The sequence below is a fragment of the Triturus cristatus genome, chromosome 1_1, assembly GCF_964204655.1.
Source record: "Triturus cristatus chromosome 1_1, aTriCri1.1, whole genome shotgun sequence".
Classification (NCBI taxonomy): Eukaryota; Metazoa; Chordata; class Amphibia; order Caudata; family Salamandridae; genus Triturus; species Triturus cristatus.
In genome coordinates, this window is record NC_140579.1 from 909,057,947 (window position 1) to 909,078,521 (window position 20,575).

Genomic DNA, 20,575 nt, shown 5'->3' on the forward strand with positions numbered 1-20,575 from the left:
TAAAATCAGCCGAACTACAAATTCCGATTTAATCACCTGTGATCAGGAGAGAAACCAGGGCTGCATCTTTAAGCCCTGCCCTGACCCTGAAAAGTAATTCAAATCATACTTACCAGTAACTTGTATTTCCTTCCATAGGAATCCATTCTGTGGTTTTCACCAGAAAAGTTTCCAAGTGTCCATTTTTGAAACGTACAAATATTCCTCTAAAATCAGCCAAACTACAAATTCCAATTTACTCACCTGTTATCAGGAAAGAACCCAGTGCTGCATCTTTTAGAGCAGCACTGACCATGAAAAGTAATTCTAAGCGTACTTACCAGTAACTTGTACTTCCTTCCATAGGAATCCATTGTGTGGTTTTCACCAGAAAAGTTTCTAAGTGTCCACTTTTGAAACGTACAAATATTCCTCTAAAATCAGCCGAAATACGAATTCCGATTTACTCACCTGTTATCAGGAGAGAACCCAGGGCTGCATCTTTTAACCCAGCACTGACCCTGAAAAGTAATTCTAAGCATACTTACCAGTAACTTGTATTTCCTTCCATAGGAATCCATTGTGTGGTTTTCACCAGAAAAGTTTCTAAGTGTCCATTTTTGAAACGTACAAATATTCCTCTAAAATCAGCCAAACTACAAATTCCAATTTACTCACCTGTTATCAGGAGAGAACCCAGTGCTGCATCTTTTAGAGCAGCACTGTCCCTGAAAAGTAATTCTAAGCGTACCTATCAGTAACTTGTATTTCCTTCCATAGGAATCCATTGTGTGGTTTTCACCAGAAAAGTTTCCAAGTGTCCATTTTTGAAACGTACAAATATTCCTTTAAAATCAGCCGAACTATGAATTCCGATTTAATCAACTGTTATCAGGAATGAACTCAAGGCTGCATCTTTTAGCCCAGCACTGACCCTGAAATGTCATCCTAATCGTACTTACCAGTAACTTGTATTTCCTTCCATAGGAATCCATTTTGTTGTTTTCACCAGAAAAGTTTCCAAGTGCCCATTTTTGAAATGTACAAATATTCTTCTAAAATCAGCCGAACTACGAATTCCGATTTAATCACCTGTGATCAGGAGAGAAACCAGGGCTGCATCTTTAAGCCCTGCACTGACCCTGAAAAGTAATTCAAATCATACTTACCAGTAACTTGTATTTCCTTCCATAGGAATCCATTCTGTGGTTTTCACCAGAAAAGTTTCCAAGTGTCCATTTTTGAAATGTACAAATATTCTTCTAAAATCAGCCGAACTACGAATTCTGATTTACTCACCTGTTATAACTTGTATTTCATTCAATAGGAATCATTGTGTGGTTTTCACCAGAAAAGTTTCTGAGTGTCCATTTTTGAAACGTACAAATATTCCTCTAAAATCAGCCGAACTACGAATTCCGATTTACTCACCTGTTATCAGGAGAGGACACAGTGTTGCATCTTTTAGCCCAGCACTGACCCTTGAAAGTAATTCTAAGCGTACTTACCAGTAACTTGTATTTCCTTCCATAGGAATCCATTGTGTGGTTTTCACCAGAAAAGTTTCTAAGTGTCCATTTTTGAAACGTACAAATATTCCGCTAAAATCAGCCGAACTACGAATTCCGATTTACTCACCTGTTATCAGGAGAGGACCCAGTGCTGCATCTTTTAGAGCAGCACTGTCCCTGAAAAGTAATTCTAAGCGTACTTACCAGTAACTTATATTTCCTTCCATAGGAATCCATTGTGTGGTTTTCACCAGAAAAGTTTCCAAGTGTCCATTTTTGAAACGTACAAATATTCCTTTAAAATCAGCCGAACTATGAATTCCGATTTAATCAACTGTTATCAGGAATGAACTCAAGGCTGCATCTTTTAGCCCAGCACTGACCCTGAAATGTCATCCTAATCGTACTTACCAGTAACTTGTATTTCCTTCCATAGGAATCCATTGTGTGGTTTTCACCAGAAAAGTTTCCAAGTGCCCATTTTTGAAATGTACAAATATTCTTCTAAAATCAGCCGAACTACGAATTCCGATTTAATCACCTGTGATCAGGAGAGAAACCAGGGCTGCATCTTTAAGCCCTGCACTGACCCTGAAAAGTAATTCAAATCATACTTACCAGTAACTTGTATTTCCTTCCTTAGGAATCCATTCTGTGGTTTTCACCAGAAAAGTTTCCAAGTGTCCATTTTTGAAATGTACAAATATTCTTCTAAAATCAGCCGAACTACGAATTCTGATTTACTCACCTGTTATAACTTCTATTTCATTCAATAGGAATCATTGTGTGGTTTTCACCAGAAAAGTTTCTGAGTGTCCATTTTTGAAACGTACAAATATTCCTCTAAAATCAGCCGAACTACGAATTCCGATTTACTCACCTGTTATCAGGAGAGGACACAGTGTTGCATCTTTTAGCCCAGCACTGACCCTTGAAAGTAATTCTAAGCGTACTTACCAGTAACTTGTATTTCCTTCCATAGGAATCCATTGTGTGGTTTTCACCAGAAAAGTTTCTAAGTGTCCATTTTTGAAACGTACAAATATTCCTCTAAAATCAGCCGAACTACGAATTCCGATTTACTCACCTGTTATCAGGAGAGGACCCAGTGCTGCATCTTTCAGCCCAGCACTGCCCCTGAAAAGTAATTCTAAGTGTACTTACCAGTAACTTGTATTTCCTTCCATAGGAATCCATTGTGTGGTTTTCACCAGAAAAGTTTCCAAGTGTCCATTTTTGAAACGTACAAATATTCCTTTAAAATCAGCCGAACTATGAATTCCGATTTAATCAACTGTTATCAGGAATGAACTCAAGGCTGCATCTTTTAGCCCAGCACTGACCCTGAAATGTCATCCTAATCGTACTTACCAGTAACTTGTATTTCCTTCCATAGGAATCCATTGTGTGGTTTTCACCAGAAAAGTTTCCAAGTGCCCATTTTTGAAATGTACAAATATTCTTCTAAAATCAGCCGAACTACAAATTCCGATTTAATCACCTGTGATCAGGAGAGAAACCAGGGCTGCATCTTTAAGCCCTGCCCTGACCCTGAAAAGTAATTCAAATCATACTTACCAGTAACTTGTATGTCCTTCCATAGGAATCCATTCTGTGGTTTTCACCAGAAAAGTTTCCAAGTGTCCATTTTTGAAACGTACAAATATTCCTCTAAAATCAGCCAAACTACAAATTCCAATTTACTCACCTGTTATCAGGAGAGAACCCAGTGCTGCATCTTTTAGAGCAGCACTGACCATGAAAAGTAATTCTAAGCGTACTTACCAGTAACTTATATTTCCTTCCATAGGAATCCATTGTGTGGTTTTCACCAGAAAAGTTTCCAAGTGTCCATTTTTGAAACGTACAAATATTCCTTTAAAATCAGCCGAACTATGAATTCCGATTTAATCAACTGTTATCAGGAATGAACTCAAGGCTGCATCTTTTAGCCCAGCACTGACCCTGAAATGTCATCCTAATCGTACTTACCAGTAACTTGTATTTCCTTCCAGCGGAATCCATTTTGTTGTTTTCACCAGAAAAGTTTCCAAGTGCCCATTTTTGAAATGTACAAATATTCTTCTAAAATCAGCCGAACTACGAATTCCGATTTAATCACCTGTGATCAGGAGAGAAACCAGGGCTGCATCTTTAAGCCCTGCACTGACCCTGAAAAGTAATTCAAATCATACTTACCAGTAACTTGTATTTCCTTCCATAGGAATCCATTCTGTGGTTTTCACCAGAAAAGTTTCCAAGTGTCCATTTTTGAAATGTACAAATATTCTTCTAAAATCAGCCGAACTACGAATTCTGATTTACTCACCTGTTATAACTTGTATTTCATTCAATAGGAATCATTGTGTGGTTTTCACCAGAAAAGTTTCTGAGTGTCCATTTTTGAAACGTACAAATATACCTCTAAAATCAGCCGAACTACGAATTCCGATTTACTCACCTGTTATCAGGAGAGGACACAGTGTTGCATCTTTTAGCCCAGCACTGACCCTTGAAAGTAATTCTAAGCGTACTTACCAGTAACTTGTATTTCCTTCCATAGGAATCCATTGTGTGGTTTTCACCAGAAAAGTTTCTAAGTGTCCATTTTTGAAACGTACAAATATTCCGCTAAAATCAGCCGAACTACGAATTCCGATTTACTCACCTGTTATCAGGAGAGGACCCAGTGCTGCATCTTTTAGAGCAGCACTGTCCCTGAAAAGTAATTCTAAGCGTACTTACCAGTAACTTATATTTCCTTCCATAGGAATCCATTGTGTGGTTTTCACCAGAAAAGTTTCCAAGTGTCCATTTTTGAAACGTACAAATATTCCTTTAAAATCAGCCGAACTATGAATTCCGATTTAATCAACTGTTATCAGGAATGAACTCAAGGCTGCATCTTTTAGCCCAGCACTGACCCTGAAATGTCATCCTAATCGTACTTACCAGTAACTTGTATTTCCTTCCATAGGAATCCATTGTGTGGTTTTCACCAGAAAAGTTTCCAAGTGCCCATTTTTGAAATGTACAAATATTCTTCTAAAATCAGCCGAACTACGAATTCCGATTTAATCACCTGTGATCAGGAGAGAAACCAGGGCTGCATCTTTAAGCCCTGCACTGACCCTGAAAAGTAATTCAAATCATACTTACCAGTAACTTGTATTTCCTTCCATAGGAATCCATTCTGTGGTTTTCACCAGAAAAGTTTCCAAGTGTCCATTTTTGAAATGTACAAATATTCTTCTAAAATCAGCCGAACTACGAATTCTGATTTACTCACCTGTTATAACTTCTATTTCATTCAATAGGAATCATTGTGTGGTTTTCACCAGAAAAGTTTCTGAGTGTCCATTTTTGAAACGTACAAATATTCCTCTAAAATCAGCCGAACTACGAATTCCGATTTACTCACCTGTTATCAGGAGAGGACACAGTGTTGCATCTTTTAGCCCAGCACTGACCCTTGAAAGTAATTCTAAGCGTACTTACCAGTAACTTGTATTTCCTTCCATAGGAATCCATTGTGTGGTTTTCACCAGAAAAGTTTCTAAGTGTCCATTTTTGAAACGTACAAATATTCCTCTAAAATCAGCCGAACTACGAATTCCGATTTACTCACCTGTTATCAGGAGAGGACCCAGTGCTGCATCTTTCAGCCCAGCACTGCCCCTGAAAAGTAATTCTAAGTGTACTTACCAGTAACTTGTATTTCCTTCCATAGGAATCCATTGTGTTGTTTTCACCAGAAGAGTTTCCAAGTGTCCATTTTTGAAACATACAAATATTCCTCTAAAATCAGTTGAACTACGAATTCCGATTTACTCACCTGTTATCAGGAGAGAACCCAGTGCTGCATCTTTTAGAGCAGCACTGACCCTGAAAAGTAATTCTAAGCGTACTTGCCAGTAACTTGTACTTCCTTTCTTAGGAATCCATTGTGTGGTTTTGACCAGAAAAGTTTCCAAGTGTCCATTTTTGAAATGTACAAATATTCCTCTAAAATCAGCCAAACTACGAATTCCGATTTACTCACCTGTTATCAGGAGAAAACCCAGTGCTGCATCTTTTAGACCAGCACTGACCATGAAAAGTAATTCTAAGCGTACTTACCAGTAACTTGTACTTCCTTCCATAGGAATCCATTGGGTGGTTTTCACCAGAAAAGTTTCTAAGTGTCCACTTTTGAAACGTACAAATATTCCTCTAAAATCAGCCGAAATACGAATTCCGATTTACTCACCTGTTATCAGGAGAGAACCCAGTGCTGCACCTTTTAGAGCAGCACTGACCCTGAAAAGTAATTCTAAGCGTACTTACCAGTAACTTGTATTTCCTTCCATAGGAATCCATTGTGTGGTTTTCACCAGAAAAGTTTCCAAGTGTCCATTTTTAAAACGTACAAATATTCCTTTAAAATCAGCCGAACTATGAATTCCGATTTAATCAACTGTTATCAGGAATGAACTCAAGGCTGCATCTTTTAGCCCAGCACTGACCCTGAAATGTCATCCTAATCGTACTTACCAGTAACTTGTATTTCCTTCCATAGGAATCCATTGTGTGGTTTTCACCAGAAAAGTTTCCAAGTGCCCATTTTTGAAATGTACAAATATTCTTCTAAAATCAGCCGAACTACGAATTCCGATTTAATCACCTGTGATCAGGAGAGAAACCAGGGCTGCATCTTTAAGCCCTGCACTGACAATGAAAAGTAATTCAAATCATACTTACCAGTAACTTGTATTTCCTTCAATAGGTATCATTGTGTGGTTTTCACCAGAAAAGTTTCTGAGTGTCCATTTTTGAAACGTACAAATATTCCTCTAAAATCAGTCGAACTACGAATTCCGATTTACTCACCTGTTATCAGGAGAGAACCCAGTGCTGCATCTTTTAGAGCAGTGCTGACCCTGAAAAGTAATTCTAAGCGTACTTACCAGTAACTTGTATTTCCTTCCATAGTAATCAATTGTGTGGTTTTCACCAGAAAAGTTTCTAAGTGTCAATTTTTGAAATGTACAAATATTCCTCTAAAATCAGCAGAACTCTGAATTCCGATTTACTCACCTATTATCAGGAGAGAACCCAGTGCTGCAAATTTTAGCCCAGCACTGACCCTGAAAAGTAATTCTAAGTGTACTCACCAGTAACTTGTATTTCCTTCCATAGGAATCCATTGCGTGGTTTTCACCAGAAAAGTTTCCAAGTGTCAATTTTTGAAACTTACACATATTCCTCTAAAATCAGTTGAACTACGAATTCCGATTTACTCACCTGTTATCAGGAGAGACCCCAGTGCTGCATCTTTTAGAGCAGCACTGACCGTGAAAAGTAATTCTAAGCGTACATACCTGTAACTTGTACTTCCTTCCATAGGAATCCATTGTGTGTTTTTCACCAGCAAAGTTTCTAAGTGTCCAATTTTGAAACGTACAAATAGTCCTCTAAAATCAGCCGAAATACGAATTCCGATTTACTGACCTGTTATCAGGAGAGAACCCAGGGCTGCATCTTTTAGCCCAGCACTGACCCTTAAAAGTAATTCCAAGCATACTTACCAGTAACTTGTATTTCGTTCCATAGGAATCAATTGTGTGGTTTTCACCAGAAAAGATTTTAAGTGTCCATTTTTTAAACATACACATATTCCTCTAAAATCAGCAGAACTCTGAATTCCGATTTACTCACCTATTATCAGGAGAGAACCCAGTGCTGCAAATTTTAGCCCAGCACTGACCCTGAAAAGTAATTCTAAGTGAACTCTCCCGTAACTTGTATTTCGTTCCATAGGAATCAATTGTGTGGTTTTCACCAGAAAAGATTTTAAGTGTCAATTTTTGAAACTTACACATATTCCTCTAAAATCAGTTGAACTACGAATTCCGATTTACTCACCTGTTATCAGGAGAGACCCCAGTGCTGCATCTTTTAGAGCAGCACTGACCGTGAAAAGTAATTCTAAGCGTACATACCTGTAACTTGTACTTCCTTCCATAGGAATCCATTGTGTGTTTTTCACCAGCAAAGTTTCTAAGTGTCCAATTTTGAAACGTACAAATAGTCCTCTAAAATCAGCCGAAATACGAATTCCGATTTACTGACCTGTTATCAGGAGAGAACCCAGGGCTGCATCTTTTAGCCCAGCACTGACCCTTAAAAGTAATTCCAAGCATACTTACCAGTAACGTGTATTTCGTTCCATAGGAATCAATTGTGTGGTTTTCACCAGAAAAGATTTTAAGTGTCCATTTTTGAAACATACACATATTCCTCTAAAATCAGCCGAACTACGAATTTCAATTTACTCACCTGTTATCAGGAGAGAACCCAGTGCTCCATCTTTTAGCCCAGCACTGCCCCTGAAAAGTAATTCTAAGCGTATTTACCAGTAACTTGTATTTCCTTCCATAGGAATCCATTGTGTGGTTTTCACCAGAAGAGTTTCCAAGTGTGCATTTTTGAAACATACAAATATTCCTCTAAAATCAGTTGAACTACGAATTCCAATTTACTCACCTGTTATCAGGAGAGAACCCAGTGCTGCATCTTTTAGAGTAGCACTGACCCTGAAAAGTAATTCTAAGTGTACTTACCAGTAACTTGTATTTCCTTCCATAGGAATCCATTGTGTGGTTTTCACCAGAAGAGTTTCCAAGTGTCCATTTTTGAAACATACAAATATTCCTCTAAAATCAGTTGAACTACGAATTCCGATTTACTCACCTGTTATCAGGAGAGAACCCAGTGCTGCATCTTTTAGAGCAGCACTGACCCTGAAAAGTAATTCTAAGCGTACTTACCAGTAACTTGAACTTCCTTTCTTAGGAATCCATTGTGTGGTTTTCACCAGAAAAGTTTCCAAGTGTCCATTTTTAAAATGTACAAATATTCCTCTAAAATCAGCCGAAATACGAATTCCGATTTACTCACCTGTTATCAGCAGAGAACCCAGGGCTGCATCTTTTAACCCAGCACTGACCCTGAAAAGTAATTCTAAGCATACTTACCAGTAACTTGTATTTCCTTCCATAGGAATCCATTGTGTGGTTTTCACCAGAAAAGTTTGTAAGTGTCCATTTTTGAAACGTACAAATATTCCTCTAAAATCAGCCAAACTACGAATTCCAATTTACTCACCTGTTATCAGGAGAGAACCCAGTGCTGCATCTTTTGGAGCAGCACTGACCCTGAAAAGTAATTCTAAGCGTACTTACCAGTAACTTGTATTTCCTTCCATAGGAATCCATTGTGTGGTTTTCACCAGAAAAGTTTCCAAGTGTCCATTTTTGAAACGTACAAATATTCCTCTAAAATCAGCCAAACTATGAATTCTGATTTACTCACCTGTTATCAGGAATGAACTCAAGGCTGCATCTTTTAGCCCAGCACTGACCCTGAAATGTAATCCTAATCGTACTTACCAGTAACTTGTATTTCCTTCCATAGGAATCCATTGTGTGGTTTTCACCAGAAAAGTTTCCAAGTGCCCATTTTTGAAATGTACAAATATTCTTCTAAAATAAGCCGAACTACGAATTCTGATTTATTCACCTGTGATCAGGAGAGAAACCAGGGCTGCATCTTTAAGCCCTGCACTGACCCTGAAAAGTAATTCAAATCGTACTTACCAGTAACTTCTATTTCCTTCAATAGGAATCATTGTGTGGTTTTCATCAGAAAAGTTTCTGAGTGTCCATTTTTGAAACGTACAAATATTCCTCTAAAATCAGCCGAACAACGAATTCCGATTTACTCACCTGTTATCAGGAGAGGACCCAGTGCTGCATCTTTTAGCCCAGCACTGACCCTGAAAAGTAATTCTAAGCATACTTACCAGTAACTTGTATTTCCTTCCATAGGAATCCATTGTGTGGTTTTCACCAGAAAAGTTTCTAAGTGTCCATTTTTTAAACGTACAAATATTCCTCTAAAATCAGCTGAACTACGAATTCCAATTTACTCACCTGTTATCAGGAGAGAACCCAGTGCTGCATCTTTTAGAGTAGCACTGACCCTGAAAAGTAATTCTAAGTGTACTTACCAGTAACTTGTATTTCCTTCCATAGGAATCCATTGTGTGGTTTTCACCAGAAGAGTTTCCAAGTGTCCATTTTTGAAACATACAAATATTCCTCTAAAATCAGTTGAACTACGAATTCCGATTTACTCACCTGTTATCAGGAGAGAACCCAGTGCTGCATCTTTTAGAGCAGCACTGACCCTGAAAAGTAATTCTAAGCGTACTTACCAGTAACTTGTATTTCCTTCCATAGGAATCCATTGTGTGGTTTTCACCAGAAAAGTTTCCAAGTGTCCATTTTTAAAACGTACAAATATTCCTTTAAAATCAGCCGAACTATGAATTCCGATTTAATCAACTGTTATCAGGAATGAACTCAAGGCTGCATCTTTTAGCCCAGCACTGACCCTGAAATGTCATCCTAATCGTACTTACCAGTAACTTGTATTTCCTTCCATAGGAATCCATTGTGTGGTTTTCACCAGAAAAGTTTCCAAGTGCCCATTTTTGAAATGTACAAATATTCTTCTAAAATCAGCCGAACTACGAATTCCGATTTAATCACCTGTGATCAGGAGAGAAACCAGGGCTGCATCTTTAAGCCCTGCACTGACAATGAAAAGTAATTCAAATCATACTTACCAGTAACTTGTATTTCCTTCAATAGGTATCATTGTGTGGTTTTCACCAGAAAAGTTTCTGAGTGTCCATTTTTGAAACGTACAAATATTCCTCTAAAATCAGTCGAACTACGAATTCCGATTTACTCACCTGTTATCAGGAGAGAACCCAGTGCTGCATCTTTTAGAGCAGTGCTGACCCTGAAAAGTAATTCTAAGCGTACTTACCAGTAACTTGTATTTCCTTCCATAGTAATCAATTGTGTGGTTTTCACCAGAAAAGTTTCTAAGTGTCAATTTTTGAAATGTACAAATATTCCTCTAAAATCAGCAGAACTCTGAATTCCGATTTACTCACCTATTATCAGGAGAGAACCCAGTGCTGCAAATTTTAGCCCAGCACTGACCCTGAAAAGTAATTCTAAGTGTACTCACCAGTAACTTGTATTTCCTTCCATAGGAATCCATTGCGTGGTTTTCACCAGAAAAGTTTCCAAGTGTCAATTTTTGAAACTTACACATATTCCTCTAAAATCAGTTGAACTACGAATTCCGATTTACTCACCTGTTATCAGGAGAGACCCCAGTGCTGCATCTTTTAGAGCAGCACTGACCGTGAAAAGTAATTCTAAGCGTACATACCTGTAACTTGTACTTCCTTCCATAGGAATCCATTGTGTGTTTTTCACCAGCAAAGTTTCTAAGTGTCCAATTTTGAAACGTACAAATAGTCCTCTAAAATCAGCCGAAATACGAATTCCGATTTACTGACCTGTTATCAGGAGAGAACCCAGGGCTGCATCTTTTAGACCAGCACTGACCCTTAAAAGTAATTCCAAGCATACTTACCAGTAACTTGTATTTCGTTCCATAGGAATCAATTGTGTGGTTTTCACCAGAAAAGATTTTAAGTGTCCATTTTTTAAACATACACATATTCCTCTAAAATCAGCAGAACTCTGAATTCCGATTTACTCACCTATTATCAGGAGAGAACCCAGTGCTGCAAATTTTAGCCCAGCACTGACCCTGAAAAGTAATTCTAAGTGAACTCTCCCGTAACTTGTATTTCGTTCCATAGGAATCAATTGTGTGGTTTTCACCAGAAAAGATTTTAAGTGTCAATTTTTGAAACTTACACATATTCCTCTAAAATCAGTTGAACTACGAATTCCGATTTACTCACCTGTTATCAGGAGAGACCCCAGTGCTGCATCTTTTAGAGCAGCACTGACCGTGAAAAGTAATTCTAAGCGTACATACCTGTAACTTGTACTTCCTTCCATAGGAATCCATTGTGTGTTTTTCACCAGCAAAGTTTCTAAGTGTCCAATTTTGAAACGTACAAATAGTCCTCTAAAATCAGCCGAAATACGAATTCCGATTTACTGACCTGTTATCAGGAGAGAACCCAGGGCTGCATCTTTTAGCCCAGCACTGACCCTTAAAAGTAATTCCAAGCATACTTACCAGTAACGTGTATTTCGTTCCATAGGAATCAATTGTGTGGTTTTCACCAGAAAAGATTTTAAGTGTCCATTTTTGAAACATACACATATTCCTCTAAAATCAGCCGAACTACGAATTTCAATTTACTCACCTGTTATCAGGAGAGAACCCAGTGCTCCATCTTTTAGCCCAGCACTGCCCCTGAAAAGTAATTCTAAGCGTATTTACCAGTAACTTGTATTTCCTTCCATAGGAATCCATTGTGTGGTTTTCACCAGAAGAGTTTCCAAGTGTGCATTTTTGAAACATACAAATATTCCTCTAAAATCAGTTGAACTACGAATTCCAATTTACTCACCTGTTATCAGGAGAGAACCCAGTGCTGCATCTTTTAGAGCAGCACTGACCCTGAAAAGTAATTCTAAGCGTACTTACCAGTAACTTGAACTTCCTTTCTTAGGAATCCATTGTGTGGTTTTCACCAGAAAAGTTTCCAAGTGTCCATTTTTAAAATGTACAAATATTCCTCTAAAATCAGCCGAAATACGAATTCCGATTTACTCACCTGTTATCAGCAGAGAACCCAGGGCTGCATCTTTTAACCCAGCACTGACCCTGAAAAGTAATTCTAAGCATACTTACCAGTAACTTGTATTTCCTTCCATAGGAATCCATTGTGTGGTTTTCACCAGAAAAGTTTGTAAGTGTCCATTTTTGAAACGTACAAATATTCCTCTAAAATCAGCCAAACTACGAATTCCAATTTACTCACCTGTTATCAGGAGAGAACCCAGTGCTGCATCTTTTGGAGCAGCACTGACCCTGAAAAGTAATTCTAAGCGTACTTACCAGTAACTTGTATTTCCTTCCATAGGAATCCATTGTGTGGTTTTCACCAGAAAAGTTTCCAAGTGTCCATTTTTGAAACGTACAAATATTCCTCTAAAATCAGCCAAACTATGAATTCTGATTTACTCACCTGTTATCAGGAATGAACTCAAGGCTGCATCTTTTAGCCCAGCACTGACCCTGAAATGTAATCCTAATCGTACTTACCAGTAACTTGTATTTCCTTCCATAGGAATCCATTGTGTGGTTTTCACCAGAAAAGTTTCCAAGTGCCCATTTTTGAAATGTACAAATATTCTTCTAAAATAAGCCGAACTACGAATTCTGATTTATTCACCTGTGATCAGGAGAGAAACCAGGGCTGCATCTTTAAGCCCTGCACTGACCCTGAAAAGTAATTCAAATCGTACTTACCAGTAACTTCTATTTCCTTCAATAGGAATCATTGTGTGGTTTTCATCAGAAAAGTTTCTGAGTGTCCATTTTTGAAACGTACAAATATTCCTCTAAAATCAGCCGAACAACGAATTCCGATTTACTCACCTGTTATCAGGAGAGGACCCAGTGCTGCATCTTTTAGCCCAGCACTGACCCTGAAAAGTAATTCTAAGCATACTTACCAGTAACTTGTATTTCCTTCCATAGGAATCCATTGTGTGGTTTTCACCAGAAAAGTTTCTAAGTGTCCATTTTTTAAACGTACAAATATTCCTCTAAAATCAGCTGAACTACGAATTCCAATTTACTCACCTGTTATCAGGAGAGAACCCAGTGCTGCATCTTTTAGAGTAGCACTGACCCTGAAAAGTAATTCTAAGTGTACTTACCAGTAACTTGTATTTCCTTCCATAGGAATCCATTGTGTGGTTTTCACCAGAAGAGTTTCCAAGTGTCCATTTTTGAAACATACAAATATTCCTCTAAAATCAGTTGAACTACGAATTCCGATTTACTCACCTGTTATCAGGAGAGAACCCAGTGCTGCATCTTTTAGAGCAGCACTGACCCTGAAAAGTAATTCTAAGCGTACTTACCAGTAACTTGTACTTCCTTTCTTAGGAATCCATTGTGTGGTTTTGACCAGAAAAGTTTCCAAGTGTCCATTTTTGAAATGTACAAATATTCCTCTAAAATCAGCCAAACTACGAATTTCGATTTACTCACCTGTTATCAGGAGAAAACCCAGTGCTGCATCTTTTAGACCAGCACTGACCATGAAAAGTAATTCTAAGCGTACTTACCAGTAACTTGTACTTCCTTCCATAGGAATCCATTGTGTGGTTTTCACCAGAAAAGTTTCTAAGTTTCCATTTTTAAAACGTACAAATATTCCTCTAAAATCAGCCGAAATACGAATTCCGATTTACTCACCTGTTATCAGGAGAGAACCCAGGGCTGCGTCTTTTAACCCAGCACTGACCCTGAAAAGTAATTCTAAGCATACTTACCAGTAACTTGTATTTTCTTCCATAGGAATCCATTGTGTGGTTTTCACCAGAAAAGTTTCTAAGTGTCCATTTTTGAAACGTACAAATATTCCTCTAAAATCAGCCGAACTACGAATTCCAATTTACTCACCTGTTATCAGGAGAGAACCCAGTGCTGCATCTTTTAGATCAGCACTGACCCTGAAAAGTAATTCTAAGCGTACTTACCAGTAACTTGTATTTCCTTCCTTAGGAATCCATTGTGTGGTTTTCACCAGAAAAGTTTCCAAGTCTCCATTTCTGAAACGTACAAATATTCTTCTAAAATCAGCCGAACTATGCATTCTGATTTACTCACCTGTTATCAGGAATGAACTCAAGGCTGCATCTTTTAGCCCAGCACTGACCCTGAAATGTAATCCTAATCGTACTTACCAGTAACTTGTATTTCCTTCCATAGGAATCCATTGTGTGGTTTTCACCAGAAAAGTTTCCAAGTGCCCATTTTTGAAATGTACAAATATTCTTCTAAAATAAGCCAAACTACGAATTCCGATTTACTCACCTGTGATCAGGAGAGAAACCAGGGCTGCATCTTTAAGCCCTGCTCTGACCCTGAAAAGTAATTCAAATCATACTTACCAGTAACTTGTATTTCCTTCAATAGGAATCATTGTGTGGTTTTCACCAGAAAAGTTTCTGAGTGTCCATTTTTGAAACGTACAAATATTCCTCTAAAATCAGCCGAACAACAAATTCTGATTTACTCACCTGTTGTCAGGAGAGGACCCAGTGCTGCATCTTTTAGCCCAGCACTGACCCTGAAAAGTAATTCTAAGCATACTTACCAGTAACTTGTATTTCCTTCCATAGGAATCCATTGTGTGTTTTTCACCAGAAAAGTTTCTAAGTGTCCATTTTTGAAACGTACAAATATTCCTTTAAAATCAGCTGAACTACGAATTCCAATTTACTCACCTGTTATCAGGAGATAACCCAGTGCTGCATCTTTTAGAGCAGCACTGACCCTGAAAAGTAATTCTAAGCGTACTTACCAGTAACTTGTATTTCCTTCCATAGGAATCCATTACGTGGTTTTCTCCAGAAAAGTTTCCAAGTGTCCATTTTTGAAACGTACAAATATTTCTCTAAAATCAGCCGAATTATGAATTCCGATTTACTCACCTGTTATCAGGAATGAACTCAAGGCTGCATCTTTTAGCCCAGCAGACCCTGAAATGTAATCCTAATCGTACTTACCAGTAACTTGTATTTCCTTCCATAGGAATCCATTCTGTGGTTTTCACCAGAAAAGTTTCCAAGTGTCCATTTTTGAAATGTACAAATATTCTTCTAAAATCAGCCGAACTACAAATTCTGATTTACTCACCTGTTATCAGGAGAGAAACCAGGGCTGCATCTTTAAGACCTGCACTGACCCTAAAAAGTAATTCAAATCGTACTTACCAGTAACTTGTATTTCATTCAATAGGAATCATTGTGTGGTTTTCACCAGAAAAGTTTCCAAGTGTCCATTTTTGAAATGTACAAATATTCCTCTAAAATCAGCCAAACTACGAATTCCGATTTACTCACCTGTTATCAGGAGAGAACCCAGTGCTGCATCTTTTAGAGCAGTGCTGACCCTGAAAAGTAATTCTAAGCGTACTTACCAGTAACTTGTATTTCCTTCCATAGTAATCAATTGTGTGGTTTTCACCAGAAAAGTTTCTAAGTGTCAATTTTTGAAATGTACAAATATTCCTCTAAAATCAGCAGAACTCTGAATTCCGATTTACTCACCTGTTATCAGGAGAGAACCCAGTGCTGCAAATTTTAGCCCAGCACTGACCCTGAAAAGTAATTCTAAGTGTACTCACCAGTAACTTGTATTTCCTTCCATAGGAATCCATTGCGTGGTTTTCACCAGAAAAGTTTCCAAGTGTCAATTTTTGAAACTTACACATATTCCTCTAAAATCAGTTGATCTACGAATTCCGATTTACTCACCTGTTATCAGGAGAGACCCCAGTGCTGCATCTTTTAGAGCAGCACTGACCGTGAAAAGTAATTCTAAGCGTACATACCTGTAACTTGTACTTCCTTCCATAGGAATCCATTGTGTGTTTTTCACCAGCAAAGTTTCTAAGTGTCCAATTTTGAAACGTACAAATAGTCCTCTAAAATCAGCCGAAATACGAATTCCGATTTACTGACCTGTTATCAGGAGAGAACCCAGGGCTGCATCTTTTAGCCCAGCACTGACCCTTAAAAGTAATTCCAAGCATACTTACCAGTAACTTGTATTTCGTTCCATAGGAATCAATTGTGTGGTTTTCACCAGAAAAGATTTTAAGTGTCCATTTTTGAAACATACACATATTCCTCTAAAATCAGCCGAACTACGAATTTCAATTTACTCACCTGTTATCAGGAGAGAACCCAGTGCTCCATCTTTTAGCCCAGCACTGCCCCTGAAAAGTAATTCTAAGCGTATTTACCAGTAACTTGTATTTCCTTCCATAGGAATCCATTGTGTGGTTTTCACCAGAAGAGTTTCCAAGTGTGCATTTTTGAAACATACAAATATTCCTCTAAAATCAGTTGAACTACGAATTCCGATTTACTCACCTGTTATCAGGAGAGAACCCAGTGCTGCATCTTTTAGAGCAGCACTGACCCTGAAAAGTAATTCTAAGCGTACTTACCAGTAACTTGAACTTCCTTTCTTAGGAATCCATTGTGTGGTTTTCACCAGAAAAGTTTCCAAGTGTCCATTTTTGAAATGTACAAATATTCCTCTAAAATCAGCCAAACTACGAATTCCGATTTACTCACCTGTTATCAGGAGAAAACCCAGTGCTACATCTTTTAGACCAGCACTGACCATGAAAAGTAATTTTAAGCGTACTTACCAGTAACTTGTACTTCCTTCCATAGGAATACATTGTGTGGTTTTCACCAGAAAAGTTTCTAAGTGTCCATTTTTGAAATGTACAAATATTCTTCTAAAATAAGCCGAACTACGAATTCTGATTTATTCACCTGTGATCAGGAGAGAAACCAGGGCTGCATCTTTAAGCCCTGCACTGACCCTGAAAAGTAATTCAAATCGTACTTACCAGTAACTTCTATTTCCTTCAATAGGAATCATTGTGTGGTTTTCACCAGAAAAGTTTCTGAGTGTCCATTTTTGAAACGTACAAATATTCCTCTAAAATCAGCCGAACAACGAATTCCGATTCACTCACCTGTTATCAGGAGAGGACCCAGTGCTGCATCTTTTAGCCCAGCACTGACCCTGAAAAGTAATTCTAAGCATACTTACCAGTAACTTGTATTTCCTTCCATAGGAATCCATTGTGTGGTTTTCACCAGAAAAGTTTCTAAGTGTCCATTTTTTAAACGTACAAATATTCCTCTAAAATCAGCTGAACTACGAATTCCAATTTACTCACCTGTTATCAGGAGAGAACCCAGTGCTGCATCTTTTAGAGTAGCACTGACCCTGAAAAGTAATTCTAAGTGTACTTACCAGTAACTTGTATTTCCTTCCATAGGAATCCATTGTGTGGTTTTCACCAGAAGAGTTTCCAAGTGTCCATTTTTGAAACATACAAATATTCCTCTAAAATCAGTTGAACTACGAATTCCGATTTACTCACCTGTTATCAGGAGAGAACCCAGTGCTGCATCTTTTAGAGCAGCACTGACCCTGAAAAGTAATTCTAAGCGTACTTACCAGTAACTTGTACTTCCTTTCTTAGGAATCCATTGTGTGGTTTTGACCAGAAAAGTTTCCAAGTGTCCATTTTTGAAATGTACAAATATTCCTCTAAAATCAGCCAAACTACGAATTTCGATTTACTCACCTGTTATCAGGAGAAAACCCAGTGCTGCATCTTTTAGACCAGCACTGACCATGAAAAGTAATTCTAAGCGTACTTACCAGTAACTTGTACTTCCTTCCATAGGAATCCATTGTGTGGTTTTCACCAGAAAAGTTTCTAAGTTTCCATTTTTGAAACGTACAAATATTCCTCTAAAATCAGCCGAAATACGAATTCCGATTTACTCACCTGTTATCAGGAGAGAACCCAGGGCTGCGTCTTTTAACCCAGCACTGACCCTGAAAAGTAATTCTAAGCATACTTACCAGTAACTTGTATTTTCTTCCATAGGAATCCATTGTGTGGTTTTCACCAGAAATGTTTCTAAGTGTCCATTTTTGAAACGTACAAATATTCCTCTAAAATCAGCCGAACTACGAATTCCAATTTACTCACCTGTTATCAGGAGAGAACCCAGTGCTGCATCTTTTAGATCAGCACTGACCCTGAAAAGTAATTCTAAGCGTACTTACCAGTAACTTGTATTTCCTTCCTTAGGAATCCATTGTGTGGTTTTCACCAGAAAAGTTTCCAAGTGTCCATTTCTGAAACGTACAAATATTCTTCTAAAATCAGCCGAACTATGCATTCTGATTTACTCACCTGTTATCAGGAATGAACTCAAGGCTGCATCTTTTAGCCCAGCACTGACCCTGAAATGTAATCCTAATCGTACTTACCAGTAACTTGTATTTCCTTCCATAGGAATCCATCGTGTGGTTTTCACCAGAAAAGTTTCCAAGTGCCCATTTTTGAAATGTACAAATATTCTTCTAAAATAAGCCAAACTACGAATTCCGATTTACTCACCTGTGATCAGGAGAGAAACCAGGGCTGCATCTTTAAGCCCTGCACTGACCCTGAAAAGTAATTCAAATCATACTTACCAGTAACTTGTATTTCCTTCAATAGGAATCATTGTGTGGTTTTCACCAGAAAAGTTTCTGAGTGTCCATTTTTGAAACGTACAAATATTCCTCTAAAATCAGCCGAACAACAAATTCTGATTTACTCACCTGTTGTCAGGAGAGGACCCAGTGCTGCATCTTTTAGCCCAGCACTGACCCTGAAAAGTAATTCTAAGCATACTTACCAGTAACTTGTATTTCCTTCCATAGGAATCCATTGTGTGTTTTTCACCAGAAAAGTTTCTAAGTGTCCATTTTTGAAACGTACAAATATTCCTTTAAAATCAGCTGAACTACGAATTCCAATTTACTCACCTGTTATCAGGAGATAACCCAGTGCTGCATCTTTTAGAGCAGCACTGACCCTGAAAAGTAATTCTAAGCGTACTTACCAGTAACTTGTATTTCCTTCCATAGGAATCCATTCTGTGGTTTTCACCAGAAAAGTTTCCAAGTATCCATTTTTGAAATGTACAAATATTCTTCTAAAATCAGCCGAACTACGAATTCTGATTTACTCACCTGTTATCAGGAGAGAAACCAGGGCTGCATCTTTAAGACCTGCACTGACCCTAAAAAGTAATTCAAATCGTACTTACCAGTAACTTGTATTTCATTCAATAGGAATCATTGTGTGGTTTTCACCAGAAAAGTTTCCAAGTGTCCATTTTTGAAATGTACAAATATTCCTCTAAAATCAGCCAAACTACGAATTCCGATTTACTCACCTGTTATCAGGAGAAAACCCAGTGCTACATCTTTTAGACCAGCACTGACCATGAAAAGTAATTTTAAGCGTACTTACCAGTAACTTGTACTTCCTTCCATAGGAATCCATTGTGTGGTTTTCACCAGAAAAGTTTCTAAGTGTCCATTTTTGAAACGTACAAATATTCCTCTAAAATCAGCCGAAATACGAATTCCGATTTACTCACCTGTTATCAGGAGAGAACCCAGGGCTGCATCTTTTAACCCAGCACTGACCCTGAAAAGTAATTCTAAGCATACTTACTAGTAACTTGTATTTCCTTCCATAGGAATCCATTGTGTGGTTTTCACCAGAAAAGTTTTTAAGTGTCCATTTTTGAAACGTACAAATATTCCTCTAAAAAAAGCCAAACTACGAATTCCAATTTACTCGCCTGTTATCAGGAGAGAACCCAGTGCTGCATCTTTTAGCCCAGCACTGACCCTGAAATGTAATCCTAATCGTACTTACCAGTAACTTGTATTTCCTTCCATAGGAATCCATTGTGTGGTTTTCACCAGAAAAGTTTCCAAGTGCCCATTTTTGAAATGTACAAATATTCTTCTAAAATAAGCCGAACTACAAATTCTAATTTACTGACCTGTGATCAGGAGAGAAACCAGGGCTGCATCTTTTAGCCCAGCACTGCCCCTGAAAAGTAATTCTAAGTGTACTTACCAGTAACTTGTATTTCCTTCCATAGGAATCCATTGTGTTGTTTTCACCAGAAGAGTTTCCAAGTGTCCATTTTTGAAATGTACAAATATTCCTTTAAAATCAGCCAAACTACGAATTCCGATTTACTCACCTGTTATCAGGAGAAAACCCAGTGCTGCATCTTTTAGACCAGCACTGACCATGAAAAGTAATTCTAAGCGTACTTACCAGTAACTTGTACTTCCTTCCATAGGAATCCATTGTGTGGTTTTCACCAGAAAAGTTTCTAAGTGTCCACTTTTGAAACGTACAAATATTCCTCTAAAATCAGCCGAAATACGAATTCCGATTTACTCACCTGTTATCAGGAGAGAACCCAGGGCTGCATCTTTTAACCCAGCACTGACCCTGAAAAGTAATTCTAAGCATACTTATCAGTAACTTGTATTTCCTTCCATAGGAATCCATTGTGTGGTTTTCACCAGAAAAGTTTCTAAGTGTCCATTTT